The sequence below is a fragment of the Euprymna scolopes genome, chromosome 13, assembly GCF_053919585.1.
Source record: "Euprymna scolopes isolate OS-2025 chromosome 13, ASM5391958v1, whole genome shotgun sequence".
In the NCBI taxonomy this organism is placed as follows: Eukaryota; Metazoa; Mollusca; class Cephalopoda; order Sepiida; family Sepiolidae; genus Euprymna; species Euprymna scolopes.
This window is the reverse complement of record NC_136494.1, coordinates 17,353,406-17,368,225: the sequence shown is the minus strand read 5'-3', so window position 1 is coordinate 17,368,225 and position 14,820 is coordinate 17,353,406. Positions and strand designations below refer to the sequence as shown.

Genomic DNA, 14,820 nt, shown 5'->3' with positions numbered 1-14,820 from the left:
TTAAATATGGTATCAAGAAATTGATACTTCTGTGTTAGCAGCACCAGCAGCAGCAAAAGGAAAGGAAATTATCAGAAAGTAAGTCTAGAAGTGTAAGCCATTTTGAGTTTCAGAACAGTTTCAGATGGTTCGCTGTTACACACAAGTCCTGGGACGTGAATTGTTTGTAGTAGACAGTTCCACAGAACAAAATATTCTTACCGTGTCGAAACCCGGGAAAAGAACATGTGAAATTGCTCCAGAAAGGGTGTATGAAGCAATTCTGGTTTCTGATTGGTTGGTAGCAGAAAGTAGTTAATTTGATTCGTTAGTTCTTAGCAGCATCTTTTATAAATAGAATCGTCCGACTGTGTGGGATCATACCCCATTATAGGAACAAAATATTGCAACAGTAAGGAACTGTGTAATGGATACAGGCATTAGAGAAGCTCCCCCTACCCCTAGCAATCTATCAGAACATATAAAAGAAAAAAGTTATCATATTCATTACATCATTAATAGACAAAAATACTGTAAAATTTTCATTTATCTTGAAAATCAGATCTAAAACGTAGCAAGATCGTATATAAGTAAATTTTAGCGTTAATAATAATAATAATAATAATAATAATCATGATTGCCTCCCACTTCTCCAAAAACAGGTACGGAACTTATTTTGTTCCGTAATTGTCATCAATTCACAGAATTATATAACTGTGATTTAATATTTACAGAATGATATTACGCTGAATATATATATATATATATATATATATATATATATATATATATATATATATATATATATATATATATATATAGCAAAACTGATAATTAGTAAAAGCCTGAAGAAGGTGCTCAATACTATTGCAGAGCAAATATATATATTTTTTTACCGTTTTATCTGTTTTATTTACACATGTTTCTGTTGAAGTAAGCTTCAATCCAATAAACATATTAATGTTTATATTATCCCAACCAATTATTTTATATATTTTATGACCACCACCATAAAATACAATTCCATAAAGGGCTAAAACCAACAGATTCTAGCTCCACTGTATATATATAATCTACTAACGTGTTTCTTCTAACGAAAAGAACATTACATTCTTTAAAACTCTGCAGAATAAGGATATTTCACTGCCGTTTTTTTTATTTTTATTCCGCATAAGTACCTCATTCAGAAATAAAAAAAAAGGTATTTTTTAAAAAAATATTAGCTGGAAAATTAACAATCAGCAGAAACATTAAGTGTTGATTGATTAGGTGACTACCGGAATAGAAAGAAATATTTTCATGTAAATTTGTGTGCTGAATCATCTGGAGTTAGTAAAAAAGGATTGTTGCTTTAGAATGTCTCTTAAAAATCTAACAGTTACGTGGTTATGTTTCATGTCTGTGGCCAGAACAACCGAAAAAAAAGAACAAAGCCCGTCCTGATTATTGAACTCTGACGCAACCGAATAAAAATGTCAACATAAAGAGACAAAAATGTAATTGTTTGAAATAATGAAAACAAAAATTATGAATGGGAAATTACGTTCAGTAAGGTTACTGCAAACTAAAAAACAACCCCAAAACAAGTGAGGTTGAACAAAATGACAGTTGTTGTTTGGGATAGAGACGTGTATTTACCGCATTCCGCCTATCGTCACTAAAACCCCCAACCATCTTCTCTCTCGCTCTGTGCCACACGTCCTCAGTCAAATAAAGCCAGCTGTTTTTTATTAAACAGTAAGATTGTCATTTTCCCTGTTGAGCACAACGTGCCTAACAGTTAAATAATGATAACATAAAAATTAAATAAGAAAAACAAACAAACAAACAAACAAACAAAACAGGCGAATTAATTTAAATATAATCTTCACTTAACACAAACACACAAACATTTAAGAGAAACGAATAACAAAAATTAGTATTTTTACTTAAATCGATAACGAAGTTGGTAAACCTAGTAACAGAGAAGTTGTTCAAGGATGGGCAAGGGTACGCTGAGAAGCTTATATGCTCACAGAAAAAGATTTTCCAAATAGTAGATTAAGGATATGCTTGGTCAAAGAAATATTTCAAAAGAAACAAGCCGAGCATACAGAGTCTCCTTCCACAAGTTATTGTCTGAAAAGAGAATTTCGAGAGTGACCAAGATGTAGAAGAGGGTTGCTATGTAAAAGTAGGTGAATGCTGTAAAGGTGAAACATACCTTGTGCAGAGAGACTGTTAGTTGTGCAAAGAGACTGTTAGTTTTTCTTGGTGCATATTACCTTGATAGGCTAAAGCATTTATGTTATGATTGTGATAAATCGACAAATGATAGAAAGCTTGCCACGCGTAGGAGGAACCATGGGTCCGAATACAGTAAGTTTGTCATTGAAGGAAACGATGACTTTGATATTGTCGATCATGATGAAACTGTATGTTGTGAGTGAGCTAAGTTATGGCTGTATGTTGTGAGCGAGCTAAGTTATGGCTGTATGTTGTGAGCGAGCTAAGTTATGGCTGTATGTTGTGAGCGAGCTAAGTTATGGCTGTATGTTGTGAGCGAGCAAAGTTATGGCTGTATGTTGTGAGCGAGCAAAGTTGTGGCTGTATGTTGTGAGCGAGCAAAGTTGTGGCTGTATGTTGTGAGCGAGCAAAGTTGTGGCTGTATGTTGTGAGCGAGCAAAGTTGTGGCTGTATGTTGTGAGCGAGCAAAGTTGTGGCTGTATGTTGTGAGCGAGCAAAGTTGTGGCTGTATGTTGTGAGCGAGCAAAGTTGTGGCTGTATGTTGTGAGCGAGCAAAGTTGTGGCTGTATGTTGTGAGCGAGCAAAGTTGTGGCTGTATGTTGTGAGCGAGCAAAGTTGTGGCTGTATGTTGTGAGCGAGCAAAGTTGTGGCTGTATGTTGTGAGCGAGCAAAGTTGTGGCTGTATGTTGTGAGCGAGCAAAGTTGTGGCTGTATGTTGTGAGCGAGCAAAGTTGTGGCTGTATGTTGTGAGCGAGCAAAGTTGTGGCTGTATGTTGTGAGCGAGCAAAGTTGTGGCTGTATGTTGTGAGCGAGCAAAGTTGTGGCTGTATGTTGTGAGCGAGCAAAGCTGTGGCTGTATGTTGTGAGCGAGCAAAGCTGTGGCTGTATGTTGTGAGCGAGCTAAGCTGTGGCTGTATGTTGTGAGCGAGCTAAGTTGTGGCTGTGATTGATGTAAAAATTTGGATTTGAAAGGTTCTGAATAAAAATAGGGGAGAACCAGAGTTTTCCCGGAAAATCCGTTCTAGCAAACATTTACTTTCACGATGACGAATGTTTGTGCAAAATTTTTAAAGAATTCAAGGCGTGGTTATTGAGAAGTGCGAACGGACGAACCATAGTGAATTACTAGGTCCAGTCCCTTTTTGTCATGGAACCAATTAAATCACTCGTATTATTTAGATTCTTCGAACTACTAGTCTCATCACGAGTGTCATTTTGACACAATGTTTCGGTCGATGTAAGCTCCGACCATCTTCAGGTGTATTTTGTCGAGCTCTCAATGTCGCTCAAGATGAGAACAGCAGTTCTAAAAATCCAATAACACAAATAACCAATCTTCATCTAAAAAATTCCAAATCGTAAGTTCCCTTTTGTTGCAATAATGGTTTTTAAACGGAATTCTTTTGGATGGATTCATAAACCTGGAATCATGCCGGAGCTGAGGCTAAACTCATCGTGTCGGCAAACGAGCAAATGCCGAGTTTTCGCGAAAACTTCTTTTATAAAAAAACGCCATTAAGTATTAGAATATTCTAGAACCCTCTCCATCTTCTTTGAGGATTCTGTAAAGTTCCGGGATCTGGAATCTTCTGAATTTTTATATATTTTTTTCCTTGTAAATTTTTTTGTGAAAGAAAATCTTTCTGAAACGATAGATAAGAGCGTTCGCTATATATAGCGAAGATATATTACGCCTTCACAACCCTAACCAAAACATGATTCCACCGCACTGTCTATCCACTGCTTCAAACTCATCCCATTAATCTAATAAATAATGAATCCACCAAGAAAAATGGCGGTATTAACAGTTTTGAACAACAGTGACATCGAAATGTTAAATGTACCCGTCAGAAACATTCCCTTGATTGTTTTGAAGTGGTGTATGCCGTTTGGCGCCACTAAAAGCGTTCTTCAAAGTAAACTTCTCGAACGATTTCACAACATGCCATGAAGAAAAAGACCAAAAGTATATAAAATAGTTCCTATGATATCCGAAATGATTTACGAGCAGTTCGAAAAGATGTTACGAAAGAGAGCAGAGGTTTGTAATAATAAAGTAATATACTTTGTAGATGCTCAATTCGAAATTGCTCAACACCCTTGCTAGAGCGTGTGCGTGTGTAATAATGACGTATTCCACTTAGTAGATGCTCAATTCGAAATTGCCCAATACCCTTGATAGAGTAGATGTGTGTAATAATGACGTATTCCACTTGTTAGATGCTTAATTCGAAATTGCTCAATACCCTTGATAGAGCTGATAAAGTAGTTTAGTGAGACTCGCCCAACCTTCTTTAAAAAGATAGACCTCTCACTCTTTTCGTATTTTTTTTAACCAGAAAGAAACGAATCATTCCTAAAATAAAGTGAGGCTTGTGTATGAGAAATAATGGCGCCATTTGAAACTTCCGAGAACTTAAGTATGTCCTCGTTAGAATAACTAGTTATATTCACACCAAATCAAACTATCCGAAAAACGTCATTTGACGCTGAATGATCGCCAGTAAATTGCATTAAACCGCGCTTTTATCAATAGCAATCTTTATTATGGACGCGCTACGGTCACGGACCTCAATAAACACCGCATGCTCAACACTTGGAAGGAAGAGGGGTACTGATAACGGTTGAAGAATATATTGTGAACTGATAACCATATTTTGATTTACGGTGCATGTATATATATATATATATATATATATATATATATATATATGGCATAATCTCGTAGACACACCGGTTTTCGTTAGACCACCGAAGTTAAGCAACATTGAGCCTGGTTAGTACCAGTGGGCGATTATTTGGAAATTCTAGGCGCTGTATGTGCTCTCCGCGTATTTCGGCATTTGTTTCCAGTCGTCCTTAACATACACTCCACTTTAACAATATCGTCTCAGGAGATGTGTGGTTGGAGATGGCGCACCTCCTGCCACCAAGATTTCAAGCGAAGGCACACATACGGTGGTTATCCATAGTTTGTCAAAGACTGAAGGAGCTTACGTCACAGGGACCCGAACCAAGCAAAGAAAAGCCCTAACCAAAATTCATCCCAAAGCAGCAAAACTGAAGCTACCCTCCTTTAGGGTTCACTTCCTTTTATATTAGACGTGAATGGAAGAAGATCGAAATCCTTCAGTTTATCCCGACCCATTCGTCAAGGTTGTCCATTAACACCGATGCTCCGTGTGCTTGCGTTGGAGCCTTTCCTGCGTAGACTAAGGATAAATCCAGTCGTACGCGGTATCACTTTGCGGACGCTTCTACCACGGTAGAGTACTCTGCCTATGCTGACAATGGAACAATGTTTGTAACGAACAATATCGAGATTAGCGTCATCGGTACAGAAATCAGATTGTATGAAACAGTGGCAGAGGCCAAAATTAACTGCGATGTCCCATGGTGCTTGGATAGAAGTCTCCATTCTGAGGCCCTTTAGCTGGAGTGACGAGCCTTGCAACATACTTGCGGTCTGGTTCTGTCCCGATATTTAGTTGGAGAAAAATTGGTCGGAAGTCTTGAAAGCGATGCGAGTTGCCGCTAGTAAATGGATCTGCAGAAATCTTTCGTTATAAAGGGAGAGAGGAGGTGTGTATTACACAAATGTATCTAATCTTCATATACTGGCTTTCAATTCTTCCACGTACGTCGGATACAATGCTCCATTTTCAGCAGGCTATATTTAAGTTCTTATGACTTGGAAAATCCCATATGATCAGTCTTGAGTTTTGTTAACTCCATCCTTCTGAGGGCGGCCTGGGTATGCGTCAACACACGCTTTGGCTGTACTTGATGGAAACGATGGCTTCTGGAAAGAAAAGACTAAGAAAGTCTTCCAGCTTTGAGAAGTAGGCACTCGGGTGAGGAGGAGCCACAAGTTGCGCTGAGGCGGTTGCTTCTTCTATCGCGATTGTCGTCGCGCTTTGAAACTCTTTCTAAAGGTGAAAGAAAGCCTCTCTGCCACCCTGCTGTTGTCCCGGAAGGCATTATATCGGGTATTAGTGAAGGAATTCGTTGAGGATGATACTATTAAAGGACTCGTTTTAATAAGGTCGTAGCGTAGCTCGATTTGGCCTTGGACGCCCGAGTTGGGGTGTCTAACTAACGACGAGGCATCTTTGGCCTGGCTTAATAATCCGAAATGCTCTTTGAGTTGGGTGAGTAAAAGACTTCACTCAGCTGGCTTGGCAAGTTCGCTTGTTTGTAAATGATGCGGTGATGGCGAGACTTAAAATCATGCATTCTGCTATTGTTGCATCATTGCGCCGTTAAATGAGTTTGTTGCAGGGTTCATGGTTCGCATCCTAAACATGGCGTCTTCCAACCTGCAACCCATCAATGGTTGTAGCAACTGGGCTCCGGCAACTGATGGGCTTAGAAGATAGATATGTCTGACCTTGCTAGTAGTGATCAGGGGGTGGGTGATATGGAGGACTCGCATGAAAGTGGTTTACGGAGCTGAGGACTTTGCTCCTCTCGAACTTGTTCCAATCTTCTGTTTTTACTTGAAAGTTCGTATTAGGGCCGAGAGGGTTAGACTCTTTTCGGCTGACTTTGTTGAAAGGTGGGTGTCTGTTGCGCGCCTGTCATATACGTGGTGCAAATCTTGAGTGGTATTTGGACGTGTTTGAGGCTAGAGGATTTGGGGTTCCAAAAACAAATATCAGCCTTGATTCGTTTCTCAAATAACATGCTAAAACATGTAAAGACATGAACATTTAATCCATAATCAAACACATTGCATATATATTACTAGGTAGGTCACTATTTAGCAAGATATGGAGGCCATTCTAAAACAATGGTTAAATGTTTGGTAGATCGTGAGACATCATCTTCAGTTACAATGGAACTTGGGTAGGACTTATATTATTTTAGTGGACGGCATAATAGGAATTTGATCACATTAGATTTTAAGACGATAATGTTATAGTCAGTTGGGGATTAAACACACAGGATGCGTTCCACAGACAGAGTGTTCTAGGAAGTCAAGTCGATAGTTTAACTTAGACTTAATTTTAGACACTTCAGCTTCAAAACTTAGCTAGTGTGTGAGCGATTTGCTAGAAATGCGGGTTCCCTTGCGATATCTTTGTAAGTGGTGGTAGTAATAAATAGGGCTATGACAACAGCATATTAACATGATTTTGACTCTCGAGTATATATCCGACACAGTTAATAAACCGAGAACCACATCACTCTATATAAAAACATATAAGATATCAACGGATACACAATCGAGAGCCAAAAGAATGAAAAGAATATGCTGTTGTCCTAGCCCTAGTAATAAAGTGATCAGGCCCGCATCAATTTTTCCGACTGGCAAATCGGTGTATTTGCCACAGTTTAAAAAGTGGGAGGGTGATGTTAACACCTTTTCTTTTCATTGTAAATATCATATTTTTCATCCACCCCAGCGCCCCCTTTCGCATATATTATAAAATTCTGTTCAAGTAGGTCAGTCATAGTATGAGTTTTTGGTGATTGAAGAAGGATGTATACGCTGATGGATGTATAAATGCGGTAGTGTGGTGAAAATAGAATGAAAGCAGGGTCTAGCTAAGTTCGCTTAGAAAACATTAGTTAGTCATGATCGGTCTTTCCCTCTGTTCCCCATTTGTCGGCTTTGTGCCAAATTTTCTTTAAAAATCTTATTTTTATTGAAAATAAATAATCACACTTTTTCGTGTAAACACGAGAAGGATCCTTTTCTCTTTGCCTGCATCCAAGACTTATATAGAACTGCTACACACCGAAACCTCTTCATTTCCAGTACTTCTACAGAATAGCTACCCGTCGGAAGCTTGTCTGAAATTAAACATGGCTTTCAACCCCTTTAAGAAACCTGTTTCTTATCGGTGAGCAATTTCAGTTGAATTAAGAATCGGTCAATTTAGCTCTTATGCGCAGATCGTCATATAATTATTAGATCACTCTGACTGATGTTAAAAGCATTTAATAAAATACATGTTTACAATTCAACAGTATTTCTCGTGGTGCCGAATGGATATGGTCCTTGCTAATGAAGCTAGAGATGGCTTCTGTCGCCGGGTTCGAATCTATCGACTGGTTTTTTGTGCCAAAAAGAAAGTCTACACTTGTAATTTTTTCAAAAACCGTAATTTTAAGCGAAATTGAATGTAAACGTTCAAACACTCTGTACTTCATTTGATTCGCCTTTTAATCCACTATAATTTTCCTGTTCATATCTGACATTTAATTGAAGTATCCTAGTGTTCACGTCAATTTAAAAAAATAACTTCAAATCGAGAAGGTATAAAAAGATTCTAAAGCAACAAATGAGCTTAAAACCACATCTGGCAGGAGCTGCTAGAAAGGACTTATCCTGCCTTGATAGAGTTCAAAATAGACTTCGTAGCCTCATAGGAGATGTCCTTTTCTCTTCCCGGTAACCTCTATCTCTCAGAAGAGATGTTGCTAGTTTGTCTCTGCTTTATCGTTATTTTCATGGAGAATGTTCGACTGAGCTTCAATCTATGGTGCCCTCGCCAAACTTTCACAAGAAACACTCGTCTAGCTGAAAACACTATCAATAATTCCCCCCACTCTTTATCTGTGCCTAAACCTAAACATAGATTCTATGAATAAAGCTTCTTTCTTAGAACTGCACGCCTGTGGAATTGTCTTCTGTTTTCCTGCTTTCCAGCTTACTACAATATGGTTGTCTTCAAGTCCAACGTAAACAAGTTCTTGATGAACCGTTCCACTTAACAAATTACTGAATTTCCATTACTAACGATTACTATATTGTCCAATTGACTACTGTACACTCTTAACCCTTATCCTCGAGTGGTCTCTGAGCCTTGATAAGTGGTTATGCGTATGTAAGAAAAAACAGCTTAAAATATCCACCTTTTAGGCAACAAAGCATGTCTAATCGTAATTGTAGTTGTTCTAGGTTATATAACGTAACATTAGTCCATAAGTCTCGACTTTCTCTCAGTGATCATCAAGAGCTCATTAATCTCCATATTTCTGGTTTATCCAATCGACAAATCGGCCGCAGATATAAATGTAATGAGGAAACTGTACGAATGATTGCACAAAGCACCATTACATCGGCAGTGTTCGTTATACCCCTAAATGTGATCGGCCTCGTGTTACTTCTTATAGGAAAGATAATGCTATCAAAATCCGCAGTCTCAGAAATAGATTTTAAACGACCCTCCAAATCCAGCAACAGTGTAATCTGGTTAAAAAGTGCTCCCTTTCTACAGTTTAGAACAGATTGAAGGAGTTTAATTTGAGAGGCTGTGTTGCAAAACGTAAGCTAATTATTTCTGTAAAGAACAGAAAGCACGGTCTGGACTTCCTCAGATGCAATGAAGATCATGACTGTTACCATTGGTCGAAAGTGAGTTTTAGCGACGAAAGTAAGTTCAATAGGCTAGACAGTTATGATAGGCAGCACGCCCGTCTAAGAAAGAATTTAATCCTAGGTGCATAGTTTTAACACTGCAAGGTGATGGAGGTTCAGTTTTAATATGGGGCGTTATTAGTGCCAATCGTCCTGTGCCTATTGATCGCTTGCAAGGTCGAATTAATTCGACCAAGGACATTAATATGTTGATTAAGCATTTTCTACCATATTTTGGCCGGAATTTGGATGATAATTCCATCTTCATGCAAAATAATCTCATTCACACGGTTGGCAATCTCAAGAGGTTCGTTGAAGAGCATGATATTCCGTATTTGGATTGGCCTGTACAATCTCCAGACCTCAATCCTATCAAGCAAAAGCTACGCAATAATAAAATTCCAAATCTGGGAGAACTTTGGACAAAAATTAAAAAGAAGTGGGATGTCCTTTTACCGGAGTATTGTTGCAGACTACCTCAAGGAATGCTCAAAATATTGCAGGCTATCAAATTGAAGAAGGGCTATACTACTAAATATTAACTAGTTCATTGTGGTCTTGTTGTATTTGTGTTGCATTAATGTTCTAAAGTTACATTTTAATAACAATTTTCCATTGCCGTGGAGTATCTTTTCGCTTTGTCGATTTGAAGTTAATGTTTTAAAATTAATATGAACACTATAATACTTATATTACAAGTCAGATATGAACAGGTAAAATTACAGAGGAATAAAAGGCAAATATAATGAATTTATACTAACACCGATTCTTTTCTTTTCATTGTAAATATATCCACCTCACCGCCCTCTTAAAGTTGCAAACAATTTAGCTTAAATTTGCGATTAAAAAATGACAAGTGCGGGGGGGCACTATATCCCTATATATATATATATATATATATATATATATATACATATATATATATATATACATATATATAATAAAGAACGCGCAGTTTTTCCCAACTGGACCAAGATATCGTAGGTTTACAAGAACAGATACCGCATACACATTTATTTTGTTTACACAATTAGCCATTACCTTATTTAACTACAGAACGACACTTTAGACACATAAATTCCTAATATTAAAACATTACATTTATTCCTAGGAGCGACATCATCATCGTCATAACCTACAGAGGAAGTGGTTTCAGTTTTACCCCTTATTCTATAAGTCCTCTTACAAACCCATTCTTCACCGTGTGCATTTATACTTTTTCCACTTCCTGTGTCTACGCCGTTATTAACTGGCTACTGAATTCATACACATCGCATACACTTACAGCTTTTTATCTACACAAATAATGATATCTCCATTTAGGTATTCACTGGATTTCGATTGGCTGAACTCTAAGCATTCCTACATTCTAGATTAACGGTATCAGCCTCAAAACCGAAAGCTCACTTGTATTCTTCCGATTACATGCATATGAAAGGGAAGCTTTCTGACTTATCACTTATCGCATTAAATACACCGATAACGCATTATATATGTATTTGCACATTAAAAAAAAACGTTGCTGTGTGTGACATTAAACTAATAGGTCACATAAACTTCCGCATGTGTGTGCTTGTGTTTACACAATACACGTGCGTGTGTATTTGTTTTGGTTTACTTGTGTGCGGGTGTTTGTTCATGTGTGTGTGCCATTAAACTAATAGGCCGCAAACACTTTCGCAAGCATGTTTGACCTCCTACACATACATGTGCAGATGCACATACGCACATGAGTGTGTGCATGTTTTTTGTTTGTTTGAGTGCGTCTGTGTTTGTGTACGTGTCTGCTTTCGAGTGTATTCGTGTGTGTGTGTGTGTGTTCATAGAACTATTAAGCCGCGTAAGATTAGATACGCGTGTGTTGATGTTTATACACATGCATGTGTCACCCCCTTCAGCCGGTCGGTTGAAACGATCGTCGACCTCAGAACTCTTCCACTCCAATTACGGCAGCCTGAAAATGACCCGACTCTGGCGGTTTGCAGCTCACTATTTTCGTCCTTCCAGTGACCACTGCCGGTGATAATTCTTAGCCGTTTTAATGTTGCTGGTATTGGTAGTGACAGAATTATCAGTTAGTCGTCTAAATTTATACTCCGGACCTGACGTTGTGTACTCACTTACCGGCGAACATCGCCGATAAGAGAGCCGTGGATTTTAGTGTGGTGAAAAAGGAAATAAAAAGGATTCCACACACGAATAAACAATTAATCTGGGTTTATTCACAATAATAATGGTCTAATAATATTTCAGAGTTTGAAGGAAGTTGGCTGTAGCTATTTTAAAACGGTAGCTTGTGACTCGAGTTCAGATAAGTTTTTCGGCCATTGGAGATACGTGTTTTAAGTCAAAAGCCATCTCTGCCCGACTTTAACACCATCTGAATTCGCCAAAATCGAATTCTCTCTTTTTCTCTCTTCTCCCCTCCTCTTTTCTCCTTCTCTCCCTCCTCTCTTCTCCTTCTCTGTGTTCGAGGAATATATACATATCCATCAATGCCCTTTAAACATCACGAGTTTGTATTTGTTTACAACAAGAAAACTTGCCTGTCATCAGCTTTCAAACTTTGTTTTCTAAAATAAACAACCGCCTGTCATTTCATCTCGAATTCTGTGTTTCAAAATAAACAGCCAGCTCACTCCAAACTCTGACCGTTACAACAATAAGTATCTCTTGACATACTTTTTCCTTTGTCTGTTCTAACCAAAGAGTCATTTGATCGTCCTATTTTTTCGTTATTTTGGCTCTTTTTCTATAACGGCATATCAACCCCATAACTTGGTTACACATGTGCGTGTGTATTTGCTTTTCTTGTTTTTTTTTTCTTGCTTGCGTGTGTGTTTCCTTTGAGTATGTGCTTGCGCGTGTGTGTTTTCTTTGTACATATGTATTCGTTATGTTAACATGAACGTGCAGCATCAAAACAGATACTACACTTTCAGCCTTGGCCCGAAAACCAACTTATTATATTTACTGTTTCGAAGACGGTAGTAAATAAAATAATAACATAAAGCGCAACTGACAAAATACTACTTTTTAAAATGTGCACCCGAATTCATTCATAATTGTGAAATTATACAAAACTCTAAAAAAGACAGCACAAACGCAACTGAAACAAATTATTCAAACAATCCTTTGGAATATAGATATGCCGAATGAAGTGGTGCTTATGCACGTACTATTTTGTTTTAAATAGTATTTTCGACGTTAAATTCAAGTTTTACAATATATTTTTGCTTATTAAATTTCTAGGTGAATGTACAGCATAACTGAAAATAAGATGATTTTTTAAACTTGTGGAGGATGCTCTGTTTTACGATTGTTGTAAAAATGGAACGGAAATTTAAATTTCGTTCCGTTTTAAATTCGGCACATTACGTCCAACTCTTCGTTCACATGCGACATGTCGAATTTTATAGGTTTTCGGGTATGCTGACAAGGTTGGAGGTATCTATACCGAAAGCTGTTCTTAACATGCAGAGGTTGGGGGTTGTCTTTTCCGAAAGCCGTTCTTAACATAGAGAGGTTGGGGTGTTTATTCGTTGTACGCATACCCAAAAACCTATTAAAGTCAACATATCAAATGAGAACGGCGAGTTTGACTTATGTAAAAAAAAAAAAAAAAAATTACCGAAGAGATATACCAAATTGAGTAAAAAAAAAAAAAAAAAGTGGTAGTAGGAAGGCAGGCTCGAACCCGTACCGCAAAGGAGGAAAAGAAAGGGAAAAACCTGACATCTTTGCTGTTACGACCACCGCCAAAACTTTCGAAAATATCTGCGAAAAAAGTAACCCCCTATCCGGTAAAAAAGTGCCCAGTTGAAGATGAAGATATTAATGATTTTAGCCAATTTTTCGATATTTGTCGTCTGAAAGATTAAACTTCAAATTGATACTGATCTTGTAAAAATCCGTCGCCTCTGTTGAAAGCTTTAACACAGACATGCAAACATACACACATACATACATTTATATATTAGTAACTAAAAATGTTCGACCCAAACCCATTAAAAAGCTTGCCCTATCTCTGAATACCCTTTATGTAAAATTTCAAATGTTTAGACCAGAAATTGTCTGAGTAATTTGGTAGAGACCGCAGAAGTCAAATGTTTTTAACCCCTATTATGACCCCTTAACATTTATTGTTTGGGGCTCAAATCAAGTTAGATACCTGTCCAAGGAACCTATATCTAAAATTTCAAGTGTTTAGACCCAAAATTGTCGGAGGAGTTTGGTAGAGTTCTCAAAGGTCAAATTGTTGAACTTTGACCCCTTAATAGCCAAATTTCTGGCCGAAAACCGATCACATAGATTTTTCCAAATCTCAGTACCCTGTATATGAAATTTCGAGTCTGTAGCCTAAAAATTGACAGAGTTATTTCGTAGGGAAATGTACACAGACACACACCCGCACAGACAGACACTCACTTTTATAGATATATAGATATACTAGCATGGGTGCCCGGCGCTGCCCGGGTATTTGGAGGTGAATGTTGAGCAAAAAAAAAAAAAAAAGCGGTCAATTTTTTTAAACTTTGACCCCTATTATGACCCCTTAAAGTTTATTGTCCTGGGCTCAACTCAAGTTATTAGGTTAGATCCATGTCAAAGGAACCTATACCTAAAATTTAAAGTGGGTAGACCCAAAATTGTCGGAGGGGTTTGTTAGAGTTCTCAAAGGTCAAATCGTTGAACTTTGACCCCTTAATCGCAAAATTTCTGGCCAAAAACCGATCACAACAATGTGCCCAAATCTCAGTACCCTGTATATCAAATTTCCAGTCTGTAGACTAAAAATTGACAGAATTATTGCGTAGGGAAATGTACACAGAAATACACAGACAGACACTTTACGATGCTAGATTTTGAAAAAAAACAAAAAAACACAACTGCCACATGTATGCACGCATGTAGCTAAGAATGCTGATGGGATGGAATTTGAGAGTTAATGGTGTCTTTCGAACCTTCCAAGAGCCAGGCGATGTCCTCGTTAGGATGACTGATTTTATTCACGCCGGATCCGACTTTTCCACAAAATAACAAAACAAAACAAAACAACAAAAAAGCACCATCTCATGTTGCACGGTCGCCAGTAAATTGCGTTAAACCGTGCTATCATCAACGTGAATCGTTATTACTGACGCGCTACGGTCACGAACCCCCCAATAAACACCGCATCCAACACGACATGAGCGCCAATCGTGTGATTAGCTGATCGTAATGCTAATGGCGTGGTGCAACACGCA

The 14,820-nt window shown here is 37.9% G+C and overlaps 1 protein-coding gene across 2 annotated transcripts in view; it reads left to right on the top strand.

Annotated features, from left to right (window-relative positions):
• The window catches only part of LOC145291945 (uncharacterized), a 1,383,621-nt gene that overhangs the window by 105,709 nt on the left and 1,263,092 nt on the right, over positions 1 to 14,820 (top strand). The window lies entirely within an intron of this gene.